Here is a 6534-nt window from a genome sequence, read left to right as displayed (position 1 = left end):
CCAACGGCCTATGCCCTTTACTGGGGCGGATACTGACGCCATCCATGCAGCTCCCAGACCCTTCCTGGCCCAGCCACAAAGAACTCTGTTCTCGCAGCACATTCAGGCCGAGCTCTGTCTCCTCCGTAGCTGCACCTGGATGCCTTCTAGGGGGTCCTGGCACTGAGGGGTGGTGCTCTGTCAACATCAGATGAATAATTGAATGAGCCAATGATGGGAACCGTGTGCTAAGCTTCTAAAAGGCTGGAAAACTGGAATAGAATAATGGGTTAGGATTTGTTGTGGCAACCCAGTCTAAAAGCACATACCTGTGTGAGTGTATGAGCATGCGTGCAACTCCCAGGCTTGTGTCCTGGCACTGCTCCTCTCTGCATCTCGGGGTTGGAGCTGTCAGTGTACACAGTCCCTTCCTGCTCCTGTGGTCTGAAGAGTATCTCCCTCTCTGTTCCTATCTCCCTCTCTTTCTTTAAACTACTATAAAATAGAAAATGTACCATATTCTTCATTTTTACTTTTTATAGACTTATCTTTTAATTCTATTCTCTTCCATCATTCCTTCCACCTTCTTCCTCCTTCCTTCCCTCCCTCTCTCCCTCTCTCCCTCGCTCCTTCCTTCCTTCTATCCTTCCTTCAGCAGAGTGACGGAGAAAGGAAAAAGCTGGGGGAGCAAGAGTGAGAATGAGAGAGAGAGAAAATGAGAGAGAAAATGATTTTCCACCCCCTAATTCACTCCCTCAGTATCCATACAGCCAAGCCAGGCCAGGCCCAAGCCATCAGTCTCCCACATGGGTGGAAGGACACTAAGCAGCTGAGCCATTGTCTTCTGCCTTGTCGGGAGCTTTAGCAGAAAGCTGATCCACAAGTAGAGATAAGACTCAATCTTAGGCACTCAAGTATGGGATGTGGGCATCCCAAGCAGTGGCTCAACTCACTATACCACAATGCCTGCCCCATGACCATTTTTATAAAAGATTTATTCATTTGATAGGGCCAGCACCATGGACTAGTAGATTAAGCTACCATTTGTGGTGCTGTCAACCCTTATGGGTGCTGGTTCAAGTCCCAGATGCTTCACTTCCAATCCAGCACTCCGCTTGCGTGCTGAGAGGGCAAGGAAGAGGGAGTAAATGGAAAACCTCCCTCTTTCTGTCTCTCTCTGTTTCTCCTTCTCTATAAATACTCCCTTCACATTAAAACAATTAATAATGAGCAAGTTTTTTTAAAGCCAGAATTACTCTTTAAAAATTAAAAATATTTATGGGCCTGGCACAATGGCTCAGTGGCTAAATCCTCACCTTGCAAATGCCAAGATCCTATATGGGCACCAGTTCATGTCCCAGCTGCTCCATTTCCCATCCAGCCCCCTGAATGTGGCTTGGGAAAGCAGTAGAGGATGGCCCAAAGCCTTGGAATTCTGTACCTGGAAGGGAGACCTGGAAGAAGCTCCTGGCTCTTGGCTTTAGATTGGCTCAGCTCCAGTTGCTGTGGCCACTTGGGGAGTGAACCAGTAGATGGAACATCTTTCTGTCTCTCCTTTTCTCTGTTAATCTACTTTTCCAAGAAAAATAAAACAAAATATTTTTAAAATAAATATAAAATATTTATTTATTTAAAAGATGGAGTGAAAGAAAGATTAATTCCCTTCTAATGGTTACTCCCCAAATGTGTGACAACTGCCAGTGCTGGGCCAAGTCAAAGCCAGGCGCCTGAAACTCCACCTTGTCTCGCACATGGTGAAAGAGCCCCAACTGGTGGGACCATGATCTACTGCTCCCAGATGTATTAGCCAGAGGCTGAGTGGGACTCAGAGAGTATCCAGGCACTCAACACTGGCTGTGGGTGTTCCAAGCAGTGGCTTACTCACTATACCACAATACCCTCCACTCTTGGACGTGCAGTTTAATAATGTTAAGTATAAAAATAGTTTGGAAAAGCAGAATTAAAATGCAAGCTTATTTTGGTGAAAAAAATTGAAGTCCATGTCAAAGTTTTAAATAATATTTTTTAAGCTTACTTGATGATATCTCATCTACTTCAATTTCTAAACGTTTTGTATCAACATGGCCTAATTTTTTTCATTTCAGTTTTTACTGATGTTTTGAAGTCCCCTGGTGCATTCATGTCACTGAACAACCAAATTCCAGGACGTTTCATCATGCCAAGTCATTCCTTTTATTTGGTATTCTGTCTCCTTTGCCTACTCTAATCGGGCTCTGACCGCTTTATTGATATCGTGCGGTGCTTCTTGACTGCCCTCTAGTGGAGGATTGAAAGTGGAACAGAACACCACATCTGAGCCTTTACTGCTGATGTTTCAGAGCCTTTTTTCCCCTTTCCTTTCCTTTCCTTTCCTTTCCTTTCCTTTCCTTTCCTTTCCTTTCCTTTCCTTTCCTTTCCTTTCCTTTCCTTTCCTTTCCTTTCCTTTCCTTTCCTTTCCTTTCCTTTCCTTTCCTTTCCTTTCCTTTCCTTTCCTTTCCTTTCCTTTCCTTTCCTTTCCTTTCCTTTCCTTTCCTTTCCTTTCCTTTCCTTTCCTTCTTTCCTTTCCTTTCCTTTCCTTTCCTTTCCTTTCCTTTCCTTTCCTTTCCTTTCCTTTCCTTTCCTTTCCTTTCCTTTTTTAAATTTTGCTTACGTAGTTGGGAAGGATAATGCATGCCTATGTGGGCCTCTGACTAGGATGAGGAGTGTCAGGTATGGAGAAAGTGGATGGGACAAATGTTTCCATTTTTTTCTCCTGTGTCAAAGGGGATGGAGGTAGGGGCAGCTCCCTGCTGTCAAATCATGTCAGCACACTGGGTTGGGGCACAGTCATTTGATGACGCCTTAGAGACCATGGCGTGGGCAAGAGTGTTCCCAGGGTGTACTTGAGTGGTTTTGATAGTTCTCAGAAGTTGTTGGTTTTGTTGTTCCAGAGTTGAGAAAATTCCTCCAAGGTCCATTGGTTGACAGAGCCCACCTTAACGCTTCCTCAGACCCAAGAACATGCTGCAAAGCTTGGCCAGGAGAACAGTCCAACCTGTTCTGCTCTCTGTTCTCTGACATGACAGTTAATGTCCCCTGCTGGCCAGAATGAGCTGGCCAACATATCCCTTGCATGCATCTATCTGACCACACTGTCCACTGCACAGGCGTCAGTGTGGCCCAGTCCCAACTCATGCACTCTAAGGACTCCAAGGTCAGGTCACGCATTCTGTGACGTTTTCCTTGTGGCTGGGGTACAGTGGGGAGTTCCCTGAGAAATCTTGCCTTGGGTGACCTCAGACTTGACTCTCGTGTGTACCAGCCTGTGCAGGGTCAGGTTCATCTGTCACCTGCACATGCTGGGCAATGCAGCTGCCTGGTCAGTTCCATCCCAGCCCCATATCTCACATAAACCGACGGGCGCTATGGCCCAACCCAGTCAGCTCACCACAGACCCAGTCCTCATGCATATAGATCAGTGGGTGCTGTGGGAAAGTGCTCCCTTTTCTTCCCAGTTTACTTGCTGGATTTCACACAGTGTAGAATTCTGACAGTTCCAAAACTGGCAGCCATCCCCACTTTACAGATAAAGTTGAAATTTAGAAAGATATTCTGAAAATGAAGAGAAATTTATTGTAAAATTTTAAAAATTGTTGTAGTTGTTGCTATTTAAGAAATCAATTAGAGCACATAGAACAAGGAAAAAAGATCCTGGCAAAATCTAAACCTGTTCATTATATGTGCTTATTAGGTGATTAATATACTGAATTGCTATTTCACTAGAAATTTCTTGTTGTTCTGAAATAATAAATAAACAAACAAAAAGCCACGAATAAAGTAGCATTGGCCTACTTTTTAAAAAAGATTTGTTTATGTGTTTGAAAGTCAGAGTTACAGAAAGAAAGAACTTTCATCTACTGATTCACTCCCCAGATGGCCACAATGGACTGGGCCAGGCCAGAGCCAGGAACCAGGAGCTTCATCCTAGTCTCCCACATGGGCAGCAGGAGCCCAGGCACTTGGACCATCCTCTCTTGCCTTTCTCCAGCAATTACCAGAAGTGGAATAACTGGGATGTGAACTGGTGTCCATGTGGGATGCTACCTTTGCAGGCAGTGGCTTTACCTGCTATGAGCCTTGGTCCACTTTGAGCTCCACACATATTACATTTGTGTGATTTCAGTGGACAGATGTGCCATGTGGTTGCCTGTTAACTTGCATGATCTAGGCAGTAATATATTTTCAAACTGTTTCTATAGTTTATTTTTAATTTCTTTTTTTCTTAAAGATTATTTTTAGGGCCCAGCGCGATGGTGCAGTGGTTAAGGTCCTCGCCTTGCATGCCCGGGATCCCATATGGCTGCCGGTTCTAATCCTGGCGGCCCCCGCTTCCCATCCAGCTCCCTGCTTGTGGCCTGGGAAAGCAGTCGAGGACGGTCCAAAGCTTTGGGACCCTGCACCCATGTGGGATACCCGGAAGGAGTTCCTGGCTCCTGGCTTTGGTTCGGCATAGCATCGGCCATTTGGCTCACTTGGGGAGTGAATCATCGGACGGAAGATTTTCCTTTCTGTCTCTCTTCTTCTTTGTATATCTGTTTTTCTAATAAAAATAAATATCTCTTTAAAAAATTATTTTATAGGCAGATACATAGAGAGACACAGAGAGATGGAGATCTTCCATTCACTGGTTTATTCTCCAAATGACCTTAATGGCCAGAGCTGAGCTGATCCAAAGCCAGGAGCTAGGAACCTCTTCCTCCAGGGTTTCCCACATGGGTATAAAAGTTCAAAGACATGTGTCATCCTCTGCTGACTTCCCAGGCCATGAGTAGGGAGCTGGATCATAAGTGGAGCAGCCGGGACACAATCCAGGGCCCATTCAGGATGCCAGTGAAGAAGATTAGTTTGCTATAGCATCATATCAGCCCCAGATTCACTGACTTTAAAAGTTCCCTACAGATCCATGAATGATAACCTCAGCTACTTTCCATACAGAAAATTATTTCCTTTGCCCTCCCCCAAACCTAAACTTGAATGAAAACTCACACTGGATTGGTTTTACTTCAAAGTTACTCAATTGAGAATAGTTTACTATCAAGAATCATGACTTATTTTGAGTTGCACTGATGATACTAGTAGTCCATTACAGTGCGCACAACAAACGAGATGTCTGATTACACAGTTTTACACAAATAAATTCCCTAGTCAAATTTGTTTCAGACCAATTTAAATTAGCTCTCGATCTGTTTTATACCTGTTCTTTAAGTAAGGTTTTAAGTTGAAATGTCTTTCTTTATCAGAAGGGTTAAAGGAATATCAACCCAGTGGCTAGGTGCTCACTAGATGAGGGTGGCTCATTGAATTTGGCTTCAGCATAGCTCTGATTCACTTGAGGCTTAGAAAGCAAGCTAGAACGCGGCAAGTTAGAGTTCCAATTTTTATTGACTGGGAAAACTCTGGTTCTTCCCTCCATCTGCATGCTGAGTTACAGCCATGGCCTCTGGGAGTCCTGAAAGGAAAGATGAGGCACAGATCAAACAAACCCCGACCTCCCCCAGCACCGCCAGCAGATCTCCCTGGCATAGCCACACAATGTCTGCCTCCTGGCACTGCCCCTACCTGATTCTCTCCACTTCTGACTGCTGGGATCACTCTCCACGCTCATCACCTGAACCGAGAAACAAGGAAGCAGCAAAGCAAACAAAAATGTCTTTCCTCCAGGAACAGGGGTTCCAATGGGGAAGAATATAACACAGTAAAGGAAAATGTACTGAGTAGCTCCAGCTCTTGCCTCCTGCCTTCCAAGCTGTTCGCTGGCCTGGCACATGCGAAGCGATGCTTCGTGGCCCACCCCATGAACCCACCGTATTATGTCCCGCACCCAGAAACATCTCCTGCGATGCACTGATGAGGAAGATCGGACAGCCCCCTGTGAGGATCCTGAAGAAGGTGGATGGCTTCGTGCTCAGTCGCCTACAGTACACCATCATCGGCGAGGCCTGGTGCCTGGTGGAGGCTGGGATCGTGTCCGTGGGCGAGCTGGACGTCATCATGTTGTTTGGTCTGGGCATGCAGTATGCGCTCATTGGTTCCCTGGAGACCATGCACCTCAACGCTGAAGGTATCCTAAGCAACTGTGACAGATACAGGGAATGCCTGAAACATGTCCTGAAGGCTTCTGGATGCATCCCAGAGTGGAGAAGGTCAACCAGGCCATGTGTGTGAAGGTTCCTGCCGACCCAGAGGACTTGGCTGCCAGCAGGCAGTGGAGGGACGAGTGACTCATGAGACTGGCCAAGTTAAAAAGTCAGATGTAGCCTCAATAAATTTCTTCCATGTGTCACTCCTGTCAGCACAAGTCCTAGCTGAGGAAATTACAAGTACTTAATCCAATGTTTCCAAGACAATAGAAGCCTGGAAATGCCCAGCCAGGTGGCTCAGAGTGGTGCCCCATGTCAGTCCTGGAAGGCGATGATCGCCTGGGGTCACCAAGTTTACCGCTGGATATCATATAACAGAATTGGGTTCTGAAGCTGAGGATTTTTCTGCTACCTGAGTAAATAGTCTGAAAATTTT

The 6534-nt window shown here is 45.7% G+C and overlaps 1 pseudogene; it reads left to right on the top strand.

The window, feature by feature from the left end:
• The first annotated feature begins 5590 nt into the window (after positions 1 to 5590).
• LOC121164374 lies at positions 5591 to 6534 on the top strand (annotated as a pseudogene).

This window comes from Ochotona curzoniae, unplaced genomic scaffold, assembly GCF_017591425.1.
Source record: "Ochotona curzoniae isolate NIBS_2020 unplaced genomic scaffold, NIBS_Ocur_1.0 contig_66, whole genome shotgun sequence".
Classification (NCBI taxonomy): Eukaryota; Metazoa; Chordata; class Mammalia; order Lagomorpha; family Ochotonidae; genus Ochotona; species Ochotona curzoniae.
Note: the sequence above shows the minus strand (reverse complement) of the source record. Positions and strands in the feature narration are given on the sequence as shown.